At 40.6% G+C, this 22,803-nt stretch overlaps 1 protein-coding gene across 2 annotated transcripts in view; it reads right to left on the minus strand.

The window, feature by feature from the left end:
* Positions 1-22,803, minus strand: part of STK26 (serine/threonine kinase 26) — a 106,951-nt gene that overhangs the window by 81,937 nt on the left and 2,211 nt on the right. The window lies entirely within an intron of this gene.

The raw sequence follows: 22,803 nt of genomic DNA on the forward strand, positions 1-22,803 counted from the left end.
AAAAGGTGGCACACCATCGGGTCTTCACATTGGTACAGAGCTGCCACACAGTCCCGCGTGCTAGCCCTAGAATGAGACACTGACTCTTCCAAAACTAAAGATTCATTTTGAGGGTGTAAAAGCATTGAATTTGATCCCCAGACATCCCAGTTTTCCGACTGTACCTCCAGTTCCAGCAGGTGAACCTTCCGAGGTGACACTGTGTTCTGCGAGGTTGCAGCTACACCCCGATAAGTCATATAGGCCTCAAACATAATACAAACAAAATCAGACTTCAATAGATTATACTGTACTCACAGTATGCTGGTGCTGTGCCTGCATCAGCTGAAAAGCAGCTGGGATATGGAGAAGAATCTTGTCTCAGACAAGCGTGTAAACATAATCCAAATGCATGTGCCTTGAGGCTGCCAGTCAGACCCTGAGAACCCAGACTTCGACCACAGCTCCACATGTGTCTTTGGGGGTGGGGAAGGAACAGAGCCAACACCTGATAAAGTCCTCAGGACCAACACGAGGCCACACAGCCTAACTCAAGCTCTGGTATAGGGAATGACAGGGGGAACCACAACTTTACCTGCCAACTGAGTACATCACCTACTGCCCAGGCTATAGAGAAATACCCCCATCATAATACTGACTGAAAAGACCTTCAGCGTCATTCTGGAAGAATGGTCTGAAGCTCCAGAAACAGTAGCCCGACCATGCTCCAGAGTAGAAGAAAGAACAAGTACTGAGTCGCCTCTTAAGACTAGACTCCTGGAGCTGAGGATGGAAGGCACCAAGCCTCCCAACCCGACAGCCCGGGATGTTTGGTGACCATGAGCTAGTCCAGAAAAGACCGAGGCATGCCTTTGAAAAGAGAAATCTCACTGAGTCACCAAATTATACAGAGCGATGCATGAGGAGCCTACCAAATAATTGGAGCCCTGAGATACCGGGAACCACCGGAACAAAAGCGCCTGCTGTAGTGTTATAATGGGAAAGCAAGCCGAAGTTCCCAGTGGAGTCAGCAACATGGGTCCTAGAACCTGTACAGAATCCCATACTCTTGGTCATGGTGACCGAAGAAGAATGCAAACCTGAAACTGTGACCCATCACCCTAGTCTCTGGAAAGAAACACATTTCTCTCCTATATGAATAAAAACATCTCCCCGATATACCTATAAATAGTACAGGAGAAAAGAGCACTGTGTAAATTTGAAGATTCACATCCAAAGAACTGAGGAAAAGAAATCACCCTTTTCATATCAATCAAATGGCCCAACTGGAAGACGACCGAATCAAGCAGTCAGTCAAGAAGAAATTAGGTGAATCGCCTGGTAGCGCCAAAACGGTACCATTGCCCACATTTTCTAAAATGTTCATGAAGCCTTGGGTAGGCAAAATGGCATGTGCCAAAACCAAAAGCGCTGCTCCAAGAGAGGCAAGAAAACCTAGTGCCGATTCGGAGTCCATAGTGAAAATGTAAATATTCTCTCAGTTTTTCCTGCAGAAATGTGTAATCCTGAGAAACTAATTCAGCAGAATGGGATCCAGCCTGCTCAATGCCCCCGTCTTGGGCACCATGCAGTAAGTGGAACAAGTCCCTTAGTTCCCGAAGAACTACAAGACCTGCCCTGAGGACCAGTAACTTAAAAGGGAAACACAAAACATAGAGACTCCAAGAACAAACTGGAAACCTGAGGAGGATGCAAAGTTGCAAGCATTCTGAAAAATGTTCACAGCCCCCTGACCTGACATTATAGCGTCTTCTCCCTCATGAGAAAGCCTGAAGAGTCATTGGAAGAAGTCAAGATCCCCTCAGAATGAAGTGCAGAAGGTCAGGAAACGGCAGGAATAAAACTGTAGGATCTGTAAGAAGAAAGAAATTCTCCTAGGAAAAATCAAGTTTCGCAATGTAAAGAGGAGTATACTGGAACCATGAAAACAGTACGAACTCCATACGTGAGTGAAATACGTATGTCCGTTAAAGTAAGACGTACTAGACGCAATCAAGATGCTGCATCTACCGCCCCATGGAAAACAACAGCATCCTAACAGATATCAGACAAAGCTCACATCGCTAATGAGAGCTTCAGGGATGAGGCTAACAGCCACATAGCGCGCGCTCCTCCAAGGGTTTGATAGAATAGGCAACTGGCTCCTGGTTAGAAGGAGCTGCACAGCCCTTCCGTCTAGCATGTGCCATGAGAAGATGGAGACAGGAGAAACTAGCGTGATAATTATAGAAATCTGAAGTCCAGGCCCCCTAAGAAATAGAGAAAGAGTCCTGGCCGCAGGAAGATGCGAAGTGTCCTTATTCCCATAGAGACAGCCCGAACTTGGAACCTGTTAGTACTACCTTTAGGCATATATATCCTATGCCACTACTAGACACATGCAGTGCAGCACAGAGGCCCAAATAAGGACAGTTACCAACAGACAAAGGCTCAATCTGCAGGGACCCCAAGAGAGACAATGAGATACCCGTGTGAAATACAGGGCACTATCTTACTGCTGATCTCACTGTGCCGTGAGGTGCCGTGAGGTGCCGTATGTCGACCCAGTCCAGAGACAAACCGAGACTGGGTGACCTAGCACAGGTCAGAGTCTCTCTGGTAATCCCCTTGAGTGCTAACCCCAGAGTCCGATTAAACTAGCAGCTTCCTTAAAGAGAATCCAGCAGAAACACAGCCATAGTCATATAAATCTGCCTAAGCTTGTCCCAAAGCTGGTGAAACATGAACAACTTGTCTGAATCGGAAAGGAGAGAAGCCGCGGCATACCCTGACAAAAGTCAGCTGCAAATAAACTACTGGAATGCTGTAGCTCTCCTGCCATCGCCGGAGACCCAAGCGCACGCCTGATTCTCGCTGACACGTGGCCACTGCATCAACGCTCCTAGAAACATAGTCGGAATCAAGCCCCGCAAAATTTACCCTGCCGCAGCCTGCATAGAAAGAAAATCAGACTTGGGGAAAAACCAGAAGAATGGTTCTTTCCATAGCACCAGAAAAAACATGTCCCATCTCATGCGCGCTTCTATAAACCGGCACCTGCATAATCAGCTGAACATGGCCGTTAAAAACACAGACGAAAAAGAGCCTCAAAATAAACAGGACTACTACTGCTGCACTGAAACCCAACAAGGAGAACAAGTGCAAGCATGAAATCGCACTGCTACTGCCGCGCTGTAACCAACAAGGAAACCAAACGCGTGCATGCAAAGAGCGGGAAAGTCCCGGCTCCCTCAACAGATTTCTAGTCATAAAACTTAGCCTCAATAAAATATCCATTCCTTAAATGTACGATGACCGAACCCACAGTACTAAGACTCCCAAACAGAACCTGAAGTTCAAACAACAGTAAAAACCAGACATACTCACAAGCTTGTTGTTAGGGCCGGTTGAAGCCAGTTAGAGCTAGTAGTGCAGCAAAAGCAGGGCAGAATGTAGCAACTGTGGTCTCTTTTTTTTTTTTTTAAACAGAGAAGGGAAAGAAGAAAAAATTGAGACCCAGGCAGACCCTCTAGCAATGGAGGGAGGGTGAGGCAGGGACCTGGGGGGGCCCAGGTGTATCCCCTAAAGCCGGCACCATTCAGCCGGACACCCCTGTCTCACTGAAGAGAAAATCTCAACAGGAAAAATAGCATTGCCAGCTCACTGAAGAGAAACCTCAACAGGAGAAACAGAATGGCAGTCTCACTGAAGAGAAACCTCAACAGGAGAAAATAATTTTCCTGTCACAGCCAAAATTCAGGAGCTAGTTGAATAGCGACCATTTCTTGCTGGGAGATAGAGAATACTGGAGATACAGGAGGAGTGCCAGCCAATAGGACCACCAGTTAATCAGTTTCTCTACCTGCTGGTAGATGTGTGCTATCCCATTGGTCTCTGGGATTCATCTGCTGCTGTTGCTAGGGAAATATATATGTGTGTGTGTGTGTGTGTATATATATATATATATATATATATATATATATATATATACATATATACATACACACACACACATATATATTTCCCTAGCAACAGCAGCAGATGAATCCCAGAGACCAATGGGATAGCACACATCTACCAGCAGGTGGAGATAGAGAAACTGATATAATAACACTTTTATTAACCCCCTGTATTTGGTTTGCTCTATTTGGATTTTCATAACCCCCCTTGCTCTTTGTTCGCTCTATCAGATGCTTTGAGTCAATAGGATAAGGTAGGGGGTGGAGCATTTGATCACATAGGATTGTGGGTGTATAAATCCCATGCTGGTGTTTGAAAATTCCTGGCAGAATATCAAGAGGCAGTAAGTAAATTTGTTAAAGTAAACTTGGTACTATTTTTAAATATTATGTCTCGCTGATAAATTATTTTATTGGTTTTAATTTTTAGATATCACTGTGCCCTGTAATTGGCCTAAAGCAGCGGACAAACTAACGGTCCGTGAAACGCCGGCCGCATCAGCTCCGGCTCTGGTTCCGGGAGCGTAAAAAAGCTCTTGTCCTGATCCCGATAGTTTGAGGTGGCACAGAGTAAATGAAACTTACGAGTGAAAAGAGAATATGTGAAAAAACTAAAAATACTAAAGATAAGTAATCTCTTGCTAGCTTTTTTCAAACCTTGAAGCGGTCTCTATTCAGACGTTCACTGTGGAGTTATAAGTTAAAATTTTAAAGAAAAGGGCATAAAAAGATTATAAGTAAAATATGATTAGTAAAAATGCACTAAGCAGGTTTTTGGGCAGTGATTGAAGTATGGAGTGTGTATACTGATGACATCTACCCTGACAGTGAGTCGATGAGACTATAAGCCTAGAACTCCCTAACTCTGAGGCCTTTTCCTGCATAAACAGTAAGATCAAAAATATGAATAAAAAATAGGTCCAATAAGAATGGTTAGTAATTTATTGAATATAGACCTCTTCATTTGAGTGGATCATTGATATTTATTGTAGTGGATATGTATTGTATTTATTGTAGTGGATCATTGATATTTATTGGTTATTTATACCACTCAGTTAAAGATATATATACACACATACACACACATATTTCTAAAATGAGAGAGCATCACAAAGATCTCAATTCTGCAAGATTCTCAAATCACCCTAACAGCTTAAGATTCTCAGCTTCATCCATGTTTTTCATTTGATTATAACCAGATACTAGTATGAAACCATGCTTCTATAAAACAGAAGGCACATTAGAGGTTGAGGCTTAAAAATGGCAGCCACGTGTTCTCTTATAGAGAAGGGCCACAAGAATCTACATAATATACAGTGAAGCCACAAAGAGCATGAATTATACATATGCAATCAAAGCAAAGATGAGGAGACTTGGCAAACATCCAAAGTATTCCTTAAAACTAGGTTTAATGTGCTTTTTACTGATACCACAGAATCCTTGAGTACTCGTACACTTTCCTGTGTGCTCACCAAAATTAAAGACATCCAAAACCCAGATCTGATGGCTAAAAATATAGCATCGAGAGATAAAAATAACAAATGCTGCCCACAACCTTACTGAAAGTATCAATGCATGAAAGCCGATCTCTTAAAAACTGGCATTTTGCATGTTTATTTCTCAGGAAAATGTTATGAATTACCACTAATTTTACTGTTTCTTATTATAGGACAAGATCTGTTTCTATTCCCCTAGTTTCCCAAAGTTTCTTTTGGCTTGAAGCCTACTGTAAATCTTAAAGAACAAGGAAGTAAATGCATCTGACCGACACTGCTTTAGGGTGTGTCAAGGATTACTTATGTAATTAACTATATTACTAGCTACAATTACTATTATCTTGTACCATTCAAAATAAAACAGCCCCAAACATGGGCACATGACTATCATCCCAAATACTAGCGCCTCATTTGCTGAGAGGTTTTGGAATTTTCTTCTAATTATGTTTATGAACCTAGCCAACAACCTTTATCGCTCAACAATTGCTATTTACGTACTCCCTGGGTACTATGAACATACCTCTCTCTCTCTCTCTCTCTCTCCAAGAACTGGCCCACACAAACAGTAGATGCTGGGCTTGGGAATCAGATCAGGTCTCCCAAATGACAGCAAACAGTGACACTAGTATGAGGAAAATTACCATTTTATTTGACGCCCATCAATGGGACCCGCAAGTTACTACCACTCAAGGCATTTTCTTTTTAAAGGAAACTCACAAATCATGTGAACTTAATCACTTATTAAAATGCCGTCTCCTTCTCGACAAGAGTCGTCCTTGCTCTCATCAGACCAGTTTTAGAGCAGATCATAATACAGTAAAGCATGTAGTCCACAACTAGCCCACTTTTGTATATGCAGAATACCAAACTGATGTTTTACAGCATTCTCTCCACAGAAGTACACAAGACACTGTTCTAGTTGGATGTGCTCTGAAGAAACTCAGAAGAGCCTTAATGGTCTTACCGCTACCTCTGCTAAATCTCAGTTGTAGAGTTCCCCACGCCCCCCTCTTCATTGCCTGTAATTTTGTTAAAAATTTTGTAAATCCGTGTGTCACCGCGGACCGTAATTAATAAATGTGAACCGCCTAGAACTTTTTGGGTATGGCGGTATACAAGAATAAAATTATTATTATTATTTATGTAAGGCTCTGCAGCAAAAATACACATTCATCTGGAAAAGGATGTGAGGTACTGGTAACCCCTCTATCACCAACAACAAAAATATGCCACAATTCTCTTTCGGGAAATATTTCAAAGCTATCTTAAGTTTAAGTTTATTTAAAATTTCTTATACCACCTAATCAAACTTCTAGGCGGTGTACAATAAAAATACCATAAAATCAAATGAAAAATTAATAATGCTAAACAATACCAGGATATATTAGTACATCAAATGACATGACATACAGAGGAGCGTGTGGCGCAGTGGTTGGATCTACAGCCTCAGCACCCTGGGGTTGTGGGTTCAAACCCCGCGCTGCTCCTTGTGACCCTGGGCAAATCACTCAGTCCTCCATAGCCCCAGGTACGTTAGATAGATTGTGAGCCCACCGGGACAGATAGGGAAAATGCTTGAGTACCTGATTGTAAAAACCGCTTAGATAACCTTGATAGGCGGTATATAAAATCCTAATAAAACTTGAAAACTTGAAACTTGAAACTTACTTCAAACAAATGGGAAAATGGGCAAGAACTAGAATCTTTGGAGAAAAGAACTTCAATTTCTGAGAATAAATTCACCTCTTAAAATTCTTAGTACTAGGACACAAAGGGGGCAAAATAATTTCCTGCTTAACATAAAAACAATGAATTAACCTTAGAAGCCAAAAGTTGGAATTGTTTCTAATACAACAGTATCTAGAAAGGAATGCAGAAACCGTGCAGATAAGCTTTCAATTTGCTCAATTTCCTTTCTAAGCAAATTGCAACAAAGACTACATTAAAAGAGATAAAACTGAAAACTATATTAAAATGCCAATATGGCAGCCTAACAGGAATATTTAAATATTCTAAACTCTACAAGTCAACAACTTATACATTGAACTTTACAAGCTTCACATCTCTAAACCATCTTATATCTGGGTAAAAAGCCAAGTAAGCACTGCCAAAAATTACTACAAACAGAAGCAACACGAACCTTTAGGCCCCGATTCTATAAAGTCCAACTAAAATTAGGCATCGCTATTGGCACCTTATTTAAATTGAGCAATAGGCTTAATCAGTGCTTATACTGGCACTCAACATTTCACAATGAACTTTAACTGGAGTTAACTGAATGTTAGGCACCTAACTCGAAAAACTCCATTCTATAAAAAGTAGGCACCAAGCCCAAAGCGCCTAGACTAAAAGTTAGCATGCTTAGGGGTGGATCATGAGCATGTTTTTGAGTTAGGCACCACTTTGTGAGTCAGGTGCCGCTAGGCATCCATATCGGCATAGAAAATCCTGGCATAAATTGGGGGCGTCGAAATATCAAGATGCCGAGTGCCACTAAGTACGATTCTATAACCGGTGCCTAAGGGCTCCTTTTATCAAGGTGCGGTAGGCGGTTAACACGCGGACTACCGCGCGTTCAACCACCTGCCGCGCTAGTCGCTAATGCCTCCATTGACGAGGCGTTAGGTTTTTGGCTTGCCGCAGGGGTTAGCGCGTGATGAAAAGTCCGACGCGCTAACCCCCGTAGTGCACCTTGATAAAAGGAGCCCTAAGTTTCATACAATCAGTGCCTATATCAGCTCCTAACTCTAGCCAGACTCTATGGAATCAGGGCCTTAGTGTACTCATACTCAGCCCTAAGCTAAAACTCAAAACAAAAAAATAAAATAAAAGCCTGACATGTCTTACAATGTACCTAGGTTTGCCAGTAGCAGTCTTCTATGAACCAAACAGCCCAGATGATATTTTAAAAGAAAATCCTTTGTGCTGTAAGCACGCTCTTTAGTTGGCTTTTAAGTACTGACATCTGGGAAGGAAAACGGGTCCCTCATGTACGACAGCTACCACTACTACTACTAATCATTTCTATAGCACTGAAAAGCTTATGCAGCACTGTACAATCAACACGCAACAGACATTCCCTGCTCAGAAGACATTAGAATCTAACTGGACAGGCAGGACATATAGGGTTTGGGGAGTTTCTTGCAGAGAGAATGATACCACATCTGAAAATCTGAAAGCTTTTCTACAGAGTCATTTACTGTGGAAGCCACCACTGTCTTAGCCAAGGTCACAAGATCTTACATGAACTAGTAATCTATCTTAGTTAGTGCCTAGAGATGCAAAACAATTATACAAAATTGATTCTTTCAGTATGGAGCACATCATTGATGACTATCACTCGGTTAAGGAGTAGTCTGAAGGCTAGTACAGTGGCCTGAAAACAAGAGGAAAAATCAACAAAATAAAGAAAAGATTTCCACATAATACACAAAGAAAACCACATAGAAGTGGCCAAAAACAAGAGTGAAACCACAAATCCAAAGGCAATGCCTTTAATAAAAGCTGACCTATCATACCGTGTTTTGGCAAATGCCTGCGTCAGGGGTTGTGGTTTGTATATGACAAATAATATACAAATGCTGAAGTTATTTACCTCTTAGTCCATATTACATAAACTATACTGTATATACTCAACTCTCACTGGCTTCCAATTCCAGCAAGAATACTATTCAAATTCTACTGTCTACTATTTAAAACTTTAAACGGAGATAGCCCAGCCTACTTGAACAACCGCCTCATCCAAACCACCTCAACCAGACATAGGAAAACTCACACCTCATTCACACACCCGCCAATCGAAGAAGTTAAACAGAAAAAAACTATATGATGGCCTCCTAGCCACTCAAGCAGCAAAAATAGACAACCTTCTGATAACAACCCCAGATTACAAAACTTTCAGAAAAGAAATAAACTATACTTTTCAAAAAATCCCTGAAAAAGTCCTAACCTCTCAAGCTTCCTTCTTTCATCCCTCTAACCCCCCGAACCCACCAAATCAACCTGCTCTACTCTTTTTTTTTACCCCAAAAAGGACCAGAAATCTTTTTGGTAAAACACCCTCTTTAACTCTTTTGCAATCCACCTTGAACCGCAAGGTAATGGCGGAATAGAAATCCCTAATGTAATGTAAAAGGAATCTTTATCAAAATTAACACATTTTTATTCTAAATATATATTAAAATTTATAATCTAATGCTCAAACAGAACCCACTATTGGGAACCACATAAAAACCTTCCATCATTGCACTTCACTAGTTGTTGCCTAAATGCGCTAGATAGATGTCCAAATAATAATAAAAGTAGGCTAATGCTAGATCAAGTATGCCTCTACGGAAGATTTTTTTGGGTGGAGACTATGGATCTCAAGTGCCCGCAGCTATTCGCCGTTAGAACCAGTAGTCTTGGCTAATAACCTGTATGCAGGCTATCATCAGTTCAAATATCTCCAAGTATTGGACCGATGTTAGCCAAGACTCGCATACAGCCTACTTTTAGGAGTTATTAGTGTGTTGCACTTGAAAAAACAGATTTATAACAAATAATAATAAAACCACTTATTTATTTTAATTCATTTTCTAACCAGTTGCCCCCAAAGAGCTCAGAATGGGTTATCTGTATCTTGGCAGTCCAGCCTGTGAAGTAAATTTGAGTTGTAAATAAGGTCCCAAAACATTCTACTGGATGAATTCTAATCCACTGGCCCAGTGCAAAAATTTCTTGCGTGCTCAAAGATTCCCAAAAGAATCCCAAACTTCAGGCAGCAAATGCCACTACTGGATAAATCGTAAACCAACAAAATACAAATCACAAAAATTTGTCTCGCCAAAAACTAAATGTCCTACTCAAACTCCAATATATCAAATGCAGAAGATCTAACACTTAGCAAAATATGACACTCCACAAACAAGGCAAGAGTGGAGCTTACAGTAACTATGTTTGTTGGAGTGTGTTGAAAATCTCTCCGCTTTACATGCGATATATTGGCATGTCTGTGCAACACTCCAACCTGACAGGTATTTTGCCAAAACATGCTACATTGGGTCAGTGTTTAATTAAGGAATTACCTTTCAATCTCTGATTTTGCTCCTGTTTTTATTTCTACCTCCATGATTTGGTTTTCTTTTTGACAACCAGGGGAACTAGGTTCTATACCCACTGCAAATCCTTGTGACTCAGCAAGTCACTTAACTCTCCAATGCTCTAGGTCAGGGGTGTCAAAGTCCCTCCTTGAGGGCCGCAATCCAGTCGGGTTTTCAGGATTTCCCCAATGAATACGTATGAGACCTATTTGCATGCACTGCTTTCGTGGTATGCTAATAGATCGCATGCATATTCATTGGGGAAATCCTGAAAACCTGACTGGATTGCGGCCCTCGAGGAGGGACTTTGACACCCCTGCTCTAGGTACAAAATAATATCTGCATATAATCTATAAACCACTGACTGTATGAACAATAAGAAGGTATATCAAATCCCTTTGCTCCTCGTCCTTTTCCCCTTCTTCTGGAAGCAACTTAAATTTCAAAAAAGACTTCATGCTGATGAAAGACACCATCAGATACAGCCTGGTTGAAGAAAATTAAACTGAGGACCTCTGACTTGTGTTTCCATTCCACTGGGATGAGAGTGGAGTTGTCTCCTTTAAGGCTGTATACTAATGCAGACATGAAACCATCATGATAAACATAGCTCAGCTTTAGCAGAAAATATAGAGAGAGATATTAAAAAGAAAATACAGACGAACAACTATAACTAGTCCAGTATTCTGTTTCCAACAGTGGCTCATCCAGGCCACAAGTACCTGGCAGAAACCTATAGTAACAACATCCTATGCTATGGATGCCAGAGCAAGCAGTGGCTTCTTCCCCCATCTCTTTCAATATCAGGCTATGGACTTTATCTCCAGGAACTTGTTCAAACCTTTTTTTAAACCCAGATATGCTAACTGTTGTTACCACATCCTCTGGCAATGAGTTCCAGCGCTTGACTATTCATCGAGTGAAAAAAAAAATACATATATTTCCTCCTACTTGTTTTTAAAAGTGTTTCCATGCAACTGAGTGTCCTCCTACCCTTTGTACTTTTTGGAAAAGTACAAGAGAGATTCAATTTTACCTGTTCTACACCTCTCAAGGTTTTGTAGACTTCAATCATTTCCCCCCTCAGACACCTCTTTTCCAACTTGAAGAGCCTTAACCTTTTTAGCCTGTCCTCATATGAGAGGAGTTTCATTCCCTTTATCATTTTACTAGCTCTTCTTTAAACTTTTTCTAATTTTGCTATATCTTTTTTAATATAAGGCAACCAGAGTTGATCGCAATACTGAAGGTGAGGTCACACCACGGAACGATACAAACACATAATATTCTTAATCTTATTTAAAATCACTTTTCTAATATTTCCTAGCAATCTGTTTGCTTTTTTGATCATTGCTGGGACAGGAGGGAGCCCACCCGCTCCTGTCCCGGCTGACTGATACAACTTTTACCTCCCTCCTGCCACGATGTACCTTTAAAAATCCACGGTGGTCCAGTGGTGAACCAGAGCAGGAGTGGTCTTCCCACTAGTGTCGCTAGTGAATGGCTGCCACGAGTTCTCACTTCCTTAGCCACCATCAAACATTGAGCTGAGGGTTTCAATGTATCCTCAAAAATGACACCTAGATCCTTTTACTGGGCAGTGACTCCTAACATAAAACCCAGCATCTTTCCCACATGCATCACTTTTCACTTGCTCACATTAAACATCATCTGCAATTTTGATGTCCAGTCTCACAAGGTCCTCTTGCAATTCAACAACTTTATTGTCATAAGCAAATTTAATTATCTCACTAGTTATTCCCATCTCTAGATCATTGATAAATGTTAAAAAGCAGCGATCCCAGCACAGATCCCTGGGGAACGGCACTATTTACCCTTCTCCATTCAGAATATTGACCATTTAAACTTACTCTGTTTTCTGTCTTCCAACCAGTTCTTAACCCTTAATAGGACTATCTCCTATCCCATGACTTTCTAATTTCCTCAGAAGTCTTTCATGAGGTTCTTTGTCAAATACCTTTCGAAAATCCAAATACACAATATCAACCAGTTCACTTTTATCCACATGTTCATTCACCTCTTCAAAGAAATGCAGTAGATTGGTGAGGCAAGATTTCCCTTGACTAAACCCATGTTGGCTTTCTCTCAATCTATGCTTTTGTGTATGTTCTGTCATTTTGTTCTTTATAATAATCTCTACCATTTTGCCCGGCACCGTTGTCAGACTCACCGATCTATAATTTCCCAGATCACCTCTGGAATCCTTTCTAAAAATCTGCATCACATTGGCCACCCTCCAGTCTTCTGTTACTATGCTGGTTTTTAAAGAAAAATTACAACTTACTATCAATAGCAAGTTTATTTTTCAATTGTATCAGTTGTCTTCTGTCTGCCGCGGTCCCGCCTCTTCTCTGACGTCAGATGTCAGAGAAGGGGCAGGACCGCGGCAGAGAAAATACAAATCAGACGACGTATGGTAGCTTGCAAAGATCGCTGGAGCCAGCGATCTTATGCAGGCTGCTGAATTTAGGTAAATTGATGCGGGGAAGCCAGACACTAGCGGGGAAACCACTTCCCGGCTGACCCTCCCCACTCGCCCTCTAAAGCAGGAGCGGCAGGCCAACAAGAGGCAGCGCTGCCGCTCCTGGTTTAGGGGCAAGGGTCAGTCAACGAATCGGGAGGCCGATTTTTTTGGCGTGGTAAATCTATTCACCTGAAGTGAATCGGTGAATCGATTCGAATCGTGACTCGGGCAGCACTACTAACTACTATCAATTGGATGCTAGCATTTATACCAGCCTTTGGCAAGCATAAATGCTCACACCCAAAGTTAGGTGCAAAATGCATGCTAGACTAGTATTTTATAAAGGATGCTCTGTGCAAAGCATCCTTTACAGAATACCAGCTTAGTGTAAACTTGGGCTGCCATTTATTGAATTTTAAATGGTGACTGAACAGAAGACCGCTCAGTCTTTTGCCTCGGAGATGGTACTAAAATAATGGCATACTATGGTATAAGGAAGGGGCTATACTGCTGTAGATGCTATTTCAGATACACATAGAATCTGTGTACACCCTCCACTGAAAAACTGCAAAGACTGCCATATCATCTCCATGGTGGCTAGAAGAAAGTTAAAATGCCAAATGTCACAATATTTTGCGCTTCCATTGATTTTCAAAGCTTCGCACATCAGATATGCAGATATCTGATATATATCTGGTTGCACTCCACCCATATCCACATAATTATGGCAAAAGCCATATTCAAGCTGTGTGTGCTATTTTAGGAACCAAAAGACGTTGCAGGGTTTTTTTAAAAAAATTTGGTGGGGGGGAGGTTTAACTCCACATACCACCATGACAGGCTCCTGATACAAGTTCTGTTAATGTTTAAGGTATGTAATGTGGAGAGAAAATGACATCACAGCATTTCTTGCAAGAAAAAAAAAAAGAACCCATAACTTAAATTAGCCCACTAACAAAAACAGTTTTTATTTCAAAACATTTTACTGAGTGTTTCATTTTAGGATATAAAATAGGTTAAAGTGAAAAGACCCTATTTATGGACCAATTACAATTCTGTACCTAATTGGACAGGGCTCAGAATAACTTGCCACTTGAGTTCATTCTAGACATTTAAAGGCCAAAACTGATTAAGAAAAAGGATCTTCCTAAAAGGCTAAAAAAATATGGTTACGGTAAGTTAACTGATTTTGCGCCATCTATTATAATCACTACATTTTTAGTAGAAAATCTGTACATTTCTGTAAACAAAAATTATAGAGAAGAGAAATTTGTTGTCCTATATGATGTTCCTACATATAATTGTAAACTCTAAATCATGTAAAAATTGCTGTCAGATTTTTTTTTACAGAAACTAGTCTAGACAGATATTAACATGCTAAACTTCGGAGGGGGGGGGGGAAAGCACGACAAATTACATTTTATTAAAGTCACTGTTCACATAACAAGTCTTATAACAAGAAAAAAGAATAACCAGGGCTCCTAGTTTTCTGCAATTCAATGACCACAAGTAACAATGTACCATTTTTGGAGAAACTGCAGGAAATTAAAACTTTACTTACTGCCACCTTACTCTGCTGCCACAGAGTAACCATACCTTCCTCCATCTACCAGGCAAGAATATTTCTCTTCTTGTCACTAAGACTATACTTTTGCATGTACCCTCTTCTCACCCCCTCCAAGGACACAGAGTCCTCCCAACCCTCCCCCCTTCTCCCTTCCACTCTTCACTTACATCCACCATACACAATGACGTATCTCTTCCATCATTTGGCTGCATTACCTTCAGAAGCTGCTTTTAGATTTAAATGACATCACCTGTGTCTTTTCTGCCTTTGATGTGGCAACAAGCGTCTTGTCTGTTGATCAACTCCTACCATCTGCAACATCCTTCCATCATGTGCCCAGCCGCTTAAGCATCTTACTGTTACAGCAACAGTTAATAGCATCGTTACTGGCATCCAGTAGCATTTCCAACATTTAATAGGCATCTTCATTCACTACACAATGTAGGTTCTCTTTTATACATCCATGTCTGAAAGACAATCTATCCAAAAACACACTAGTGCTTATTTTCGGGATGTCTTATTTTTATCATGTACAACAATCATCTCTCCCTTCTCCTCTACTCCAATTCTTCCTCTTTCCTTTCTCCCCCCCCCCTACCCCCATGTGCAGCATCATTCCTCCCCTCTCACCCATCCCCTTGTGCAGCAGATCCCCACCGACCCTCCCATCGTGAGACTGACATACCTCCACTCCAAGGCCTCCTAAAGCAGCAGGGGTGGGAGTTGCTGAATTGAAGAGTCCGATTTTTTCAGCAAATCAGGCAGCACTAGTGTCAGGGATGGAGTCAAGGAGTGTTTGGGACATTCGGGGGGGGGGGGGGAGACTTCAGAGGTCAATCTTAACTAGAGCTTATATTAGGAGCATCTTTAAAAATCATACTGGGGATTTTTTCGGGATCGGTTTTATTTGGGGGGAAACAGGGTAATTATTTTTCTAGAGGATGAAACACAAACTGCTGAATCTTTGTACTAAAACCAAATCGAAATGGAAGGCTCTATTTGTGATTTATAAACAGTTGTACAGAATATGGTCCCTTTTTATGCTTTAATAAAAAGATTTAAATATAAAATCATAAAAGCGTTCTAGGCTTGTGCAAATGAGGACAGGGACAGCAGGGACAAATTGTCCCCATGTCATTCTCTAGTCCACACACTGCCAGACTATATAGCTACAATACTGAAAGAGAGAAAAGTACCATTAGGTGGGAATGGAAAATGTGAAGGGGTAGAAAAGTAAACAGAGTGGTTAAAGATCAAATGGCAGGGAGAAAAGAATGGATTATAAGTTAGGCAGTACAAAAAATATCAGTACACTTGAGAGGGGAAGAAACTGGTTTAGTGAAGAAAATACATGCAAACTGAATTAGGGGGGAGAAAAAAAAAAAATCAACCCCACACCAAAATGCAAAATTTTCCAAACTTTATGCAGATGTCATGGCCATTGAAGACCTTAAGTACAATACTGATGAACAAAACTGTCTTTAGAGTACTAGATATTATAACTGAAGATCCTTGTATTGTGAGCTGTTCTTTGAAATTGGCACAGGCTCATACACAACTTTTATCCACACCGTTTGCTCATATTAGAGCATCAATGAAACTTCACCCAGCTGTTTTCATCCCGGTGAAGCTAGCGGCGTCTTATGACACTTCCGGACCTTAAACCGGAAGCAAACGGTGTGGATAAAAGTTGTGTATGAGCAAACGGTGTGGATAAAAGTTGTGATACTTTTCCTGAGGAAGCTCTATTGAATAAAAAAGAGCGAAAATGAGATCTTCTGTCGGGCTGGCCGGGTGTATCTATACTTGAGCTAAGTACCATTACAATACCTATATAGGAAAAGTATTGGAGTTAAGCAACCTGAGTGTAAAGATAAAAGATACTAATTATGAAGTTAGAGAAAGTAAAGTTATAAAATGATGATAGTTCACTTGTCTTGGCGTATAACTGACATGTTCTAGTGGTGACTGTGAACACTTGAGATCCATTACTACCTTCTTAAGGAGTTTTGAATGAATGAGAAGTTGGACTGTTGATTCTGCAGTAGCCTATATATATTTGTGAGACTGGGTGCGTAGCACAATAGTATTCAAGAAGTGCTTATCAAAATACTTAGAGTCATCCTCTCCCTAAACATGTATAGCTTACAGGACAAACTATTTAGGTCCCCAAATTTTATAGCCTAAACATAAACCTGTGTTGCAGCTTCTTTAAGATAAGTAAAAGATGACAGGGAGATTAGAGCTAAACTTTCCCAGAGTGCTTATTTTAGCAAAACTATTTGCTCTAGCTTTATCCCATTCAGATCAGTTTCTTAAATCAAAACTGCCTGCATTTTACCTATCTGACCAATCAAAGATTCCTCTCAGCATAATTTAATTCTAAAAAGAAAGTATTAAAACAATCAGAATATCTCTTTCCTGAGATCATTTACTTATCAGTTTCTATTAAGCAGAGGCCTAAAACAATGTTCATCAACTTAGTATCATGTTTGTTATTTTCAGAGTTGCATGGCACTTTATACTAGAGAGCCCCTTTTTTAGAAACAGTTCAGTTTCACAGCATTTTACTAGTGGAGAAATAGGTGCTGTCTTCTGGGTAATGCAACTTCATTAAGACTCCCATTTCCTTGAAGCGATAAACAGCACAACAAAGGTATAAGCCTGAGCTCCGTGCTGGGCAAAAATAATGGAAACAGTTATAAAAAAATAAAATTGTGGAACATGTAGACAAACATGATTTAATGAGACAGTCACGATGGGTTCAGCCAAGGCAGGTCTTGCCTCACCAATCTGCTTGACTTCTTTGAAGGTGTGAATAAACAGGTGGATAAAGGCGAGCTGGTTAATGTAGTGTTTCTAGATTTCCAGAAAGCTTTTGACAAAGTTCCTCATGAGAGGCTCCTAAGAAAATGTTTTAAAAAAGAGTCATGGGATAGGAGGCAATGTTCAATTGTGGATCAACAATTGGTTATTAGACAGAAAACAAAGGGCAGGCTTAAATGGCCATGTTTCTCAATGGAGGAGGGTAAATAGTGGTGTGCCGCAGGAATCTGTACTGGGACCGGTACTGTTTAACTTATTTATAAATGATCTTGAAATTGGAACTACAAGCGAGGTGATTAAATTTGCAAATGACACTAAACGTTCAAAGTTGTTAAAACGCATGTGACTATGAAAAACTACAGGAAGACCTTAGGAAATTGGAAGACTGGACATCCAAATGACAGATGAAACTTAATGTGGGCAAATGCAAAGTGATGCACATTGGGAAGAATAATCCAAATCATAGTTACCACCTTGGGGGATCAGCACTCAAGAAAAAGATCTGGGTATCATCGTGGACAATATGGCCCTGATTCTCCAAAAGTGCGTCCCGATTTTAGGCAGCTGTAGACGTCCTACAGCTGTCTAATCAGCCAATCGGGATGCACGTTTTTAAAAAACAAAATGCTCCCCAGGCAGGCCTGAAGGCACCTCCGGGAGCCTAGGGAGACCCGCAAGATGCCTAAGCTCGCCTACAGGCCTTAGGCGAACTAGGCGGCCCTACGCGTCTCCCTAGTAGAGGAAGAGACGCTTAAAATGTAGGCCAGCAAAATGCTGGTCTACATTGTAAGTAGACGCGGCCGCTATACTGATCGCGGCAAGGGATCTCCCTGCTGCAATAAAGTATAGCGGCCGCCTGTCCCATCACCGACAGGAAGATGCCTAACTCCTCCTGTCGGAACCCCGAACCCCCTCCCCCCCCCAAACTCGTAATCGCCGACAGGAGGATGCCCAACTCCTCCTGTCGGAACCCCGGAACCCCCTCCCCCCCCAAAACTTGTAATCGCCAACAGGAGGATGCCCAACTCCTCCTGTCGGAACCCCCCCCCCCCCCCCAAACTCGTAATCGCCGACAGGAGGATGCCCAACTCCTCCTGCCGGAAAGCCCAACGACCCCCCGCCCCAACTAATCTCCCTCCCCCAACTAACCTTTCAATGTTGGTCAGCTGGACGGGTCTTGCTGCCGACCAGCCGACGGGTCTGCCTCGTGGAAATGAGACGGCACGTCCCTTCCCGGCCCATCCCCGCTAAATCTAAGGCCTGATTGGCCCAGGCTGTAGAAGCCTGGACCAATCAGGCCTTAGGCATAGCGGGTCCGCCCATCCCCACTAATCCTAAGGCCTGATTGGCCAAGGTGCCTAGCCTGATAAAGCATTATATGCGAAACATGTCGGGTCAGACTCCTGAGTTTTTGGCTGTGTATCAAGCTCAACAGTATAAAACTAAGTAATATACTAACAAAAGCACAAGCACTTTATTGCAGCACTTATATTTATTGAAACATGCAAATATTTATTTAAAGCTATTATATGGTACAACTAAGCAATACAAAACAAGGACGGCTAATGATGAGGCGCCACATAAAGCTTCTCACAGTAAGGTAGTACTTTTGCGGTGGAGTGGTGGGGCTGAGGCTTCCTTTAGAAAATATATAAGCATATATGGTCCAGGTTGGAGCACTGATATATAGAAGATATTTGTGCATGTATAACACTATTGAGAAATATTCATCTGGACATCTAAATAAGTCAGGCCATTGAAGATCATACTGTATAGTATAATAATGAGGCATCGAGTAAACTACAACCCATATAAACCTAGAAAATACCTTCATCCCCCATCAAACCCTACTCAATCTATAATGGACTATCAACATGCCAGTTATTAAATGGAACATTTCAATGCACAGCAGCTTTAACACAGCAAAAATCAATTTTTAGATTATTGTTCACACGTTACCTGACACACTAGATCCAACAAGTCTACAACAGTTGTAATATCAAATAAAATTACAGTGCATTAATTGAATGAAGCAGACTCTCTGTTTCAGTATAGGAAACCTATTTGCATGCAGTTAACCAGAACTTGTGATGTTTATTCTTTACACTGATAGTTCTGTTCCTCTTTAAGGGCCAGATGCACCAAAGGGTTTTTTCCGTTGTGTGTCTATGGGGAAAATATTGGATACATGGTCTTAAGTATTTAGGTGTATATGTAATGAAAACATGAATACATGTCTTGAATCTACCAACTCAATCCATACAATAGGGTATTTTGTTCTGGGTTGTTGGGGGTTTTTTTTAATGGCAACTAGGACATATTGTGGCAAATATAGGGCTAAAAACATTTGATTACTCCAGTTTTTAATTCTATCTCGGGTTTGCAGTCTCTGCTATTTCCACTTCCCTGCAGGTATGTCCAAGGGATCCTTGCCAGTCCCATTCACTAGAGGCAGGAACTGCCACAGTAGCAGATCTTTTTCCTGGGACCATCAACACTGCAGAAAAACAGTGGAATGAGGGATGTGCAGTGCACCGACAGAACATGATCTTTGGTATGAACATTACTTGTCTCTGTGCTTAAAAGTAATTTCTATATATTGTACTACCATCCTATTTTCATGGACTGTTTTACAATCTAGATCAGGGGTTTTTAACCTGGGGCCCATGGATGGGTTTCAGGGGGTCTGTGAAGGTCAGATAAAAATTAACATTTATATTCACTATATAGCCCGGTACTGTTGATTTTTCTTGCAGATAACGAGAGTAGATGTAGTAGTAATGGTAGCAGAAAACATAGTAGTAGATCTGTTTTAATTTGCACAAGAGGACTACATTTCATAATTATGAGTGGCCATTACTTTTTGCATTAAAAAGGAGTGTTTTTTTTAGATTGTTTACTTTAAAGTTTAATAATACTTTGTGTATGTCATAACTATGAGTATCAAATCTTGATAAAATAAAGTGCATTATATTCATTGCACGCAAGGTTGTGTTTATGTGAATATTTCTGGGGAAGGGGATCCTTAGCTTTTATCTGATTCTTAAAAGTGTCCTTGATTCATAAAAGGCTAAGAATCACTGATCTAGATGTTTTACTTAGGGGTCCTTTTACTAAGGAGTGCTAGCCATTTTAGCGCTAAACACCAACGCGTCCATTATATTCTATGGATGCATTAGCATTTAGCGCACATTATTTAGCACGCATTATAATGGCTAGCACGCCTTTGTAAAAGGACCCCATAATGAGTTAAGTTCTTAATAGGAAACTAAGGGCCATGATTGGGCAGCCCCAGGGCCTTTTAAGTTCAACATCCTGTCTCTTATCATGGCCCATCTGGATCATGTGACGTGCTCAGCAGACCCACTTGCCAGTTAGAAGTAAAACGTGGTACAGGTATAAGATCCTTTATCCGAAATCCTTGGGACCAGGCATATTTTGGTTTTTGGAGCTTTTCAGTTTTTGGAATGGTAACGTTAAGTCAGAAAAAAAACCAAAAAACCCAACAACAGAGCTTTTCTGCTTCTCACTGCCACCCTGAGTGGAATCTGCAGCGCACGCTGCCATTTTTCCAGCCCTCCGACTTAAATTGCGCAGAGAAAAGGAGAAACGCACGCACCTGCGTTGGTTGCAGCATGTGTTATGTCAAGGAAATTGACTACTTCCGGTTCATGTCAAATTTCAGTTTATGGAATTTAAGATAAAGGATCTCCTCCTGTCTGTAATTCTAAAAGAAACATGACTGAGTGGACCAGTCCTCTAGAAGCGTGTGCAAACTCAAATTTAAACTCAAACTATATTATAAGTCTTGACCAGGTCTAGATTTAGGTATAGCCAACATAGGCATGTGCCTAGGATGCCAAATAATAAGGGTACCCAGAGCTAGGAATTCCCATCACTGCACTCTGATCTCTAAATAAAAACTTCCTACTCCGCACACTATAATCTTAAATCTAGCCCCCAACCTGACTACATCCTCTAACTCAGCAATTCTTAAACTTATCCTGGAGGATGTGCAGCCAGTTGGATTTTCAAAGTATCTACAATAAATATGTATGAGAAATTTGCATGCACTGTTTTCAGTATTTACAAATTTATCTTATGCCTATTCAGTGCAGATATCTAAAAAACAGGGCTGGGGAGTCGGTAGATAAATCCTTCAACTCCAACTCCTCAGTTTCTGGTACTCATGACTCCAACTCCAGGTACCCAGAATTGTTTCCGACTCCAACTCCACAGCCCTGCTAACAGCATGAACTGGCTGAGGGCCTACTAGAGCAGATCTGGGAACCAGTGCTCTAAATAGTTTTCAAATTAATATAAAAGAAAAATAAAGCTTAAGTTTTAGATCTGCTACCAGTTACTTTCAGGAGTGTCCACTCTTACTGATCCACTTAATCCCTCTATAAGGAAATACAGAATTTAAAGTCAGGTGATTTGGCAAGTAATGTAGGGATTCCTACAAAATTTCAACCCCCAACTATGCAAATGTATATACCAGTAAAATGAAGCATACACTGGTACATCAGAAATGAAACTCTTAAATATGATAATAGACAATCATTTTCTTGACTGGAGATCCCTATTACAAGTCTTTTATATTAAATTTTCCAAAAATACACATTTAATAACCCCAACTTTATTTAACTGAATAATTTAGAACAGCATTACGAAATGGGGCATGCAACAATGTACTGGCAGGAAAGCATTTAAGATTTTTTTCCTTGGTGTCCCATCATTATTAAACACTTTCATAGTGTCTATTATAACAGTTATTAAAATAAGTATTTGATTTTTTTTAAACATAAAGGGGCCCTTTTATTAAAGCTTAGCATAGGTACTGAATGCTAAGAAGCTTCTTAGTATATAATGCATGCTAATTCTGTTAGCATGCGCTAAGCTTTAGTAAAAGCGCCCTTTTATGCTTTAAAATTACCATCTGATTTTATTTCCTGAATAGTCACTAACACTCCTACCATTAGCAATGGAAATAAATGGGTGTGCAGTTATTTTTGTCAGAATCCTGTACAGGTTATCTATCGGTGATACATATACTGCTAAAGGTCTAACGATAGTCATTTAAAAAAAATAAATAAAGCATGTCCTTTTCATAGAATAAAGACAGAAGTTAGAAGACAAGTAAGTTTGGCATAAGATCAAATCCACAGAACCAGGAAAAAGACAAGGTACTTTAATTCTATAGCACTTTTATTGCACATCTGAGATCTACCTGACTAAGATAACTTTCACCAGTAACATTGCATGACTGGATTTATCCATTAACTAGTTTAAAGAAAGCTTACAACCCAACAGTGTTTTAAAATTACTTTATCTAACAATTTAAGAGGCAGGATGTGGTTATTCTGGCCTGCATTTAAACTATTTAGACAACATCTATGCAAATTGTTTC

Source organism: Geotrypetes seraphini, chromosome 5, assembly GCF_902459505.1.
Source record: "Geotrypetes seraphini chromosome 5, aGeoSer1.1, whole genome shotgun sequence".
Taxonomy (NCBI): Eukaryota; Metazoa; Chordata; class Amphibia; order Gymnophiona; family Dermophiidae; genus Geotrypetes; species Geotrypetes seraphini.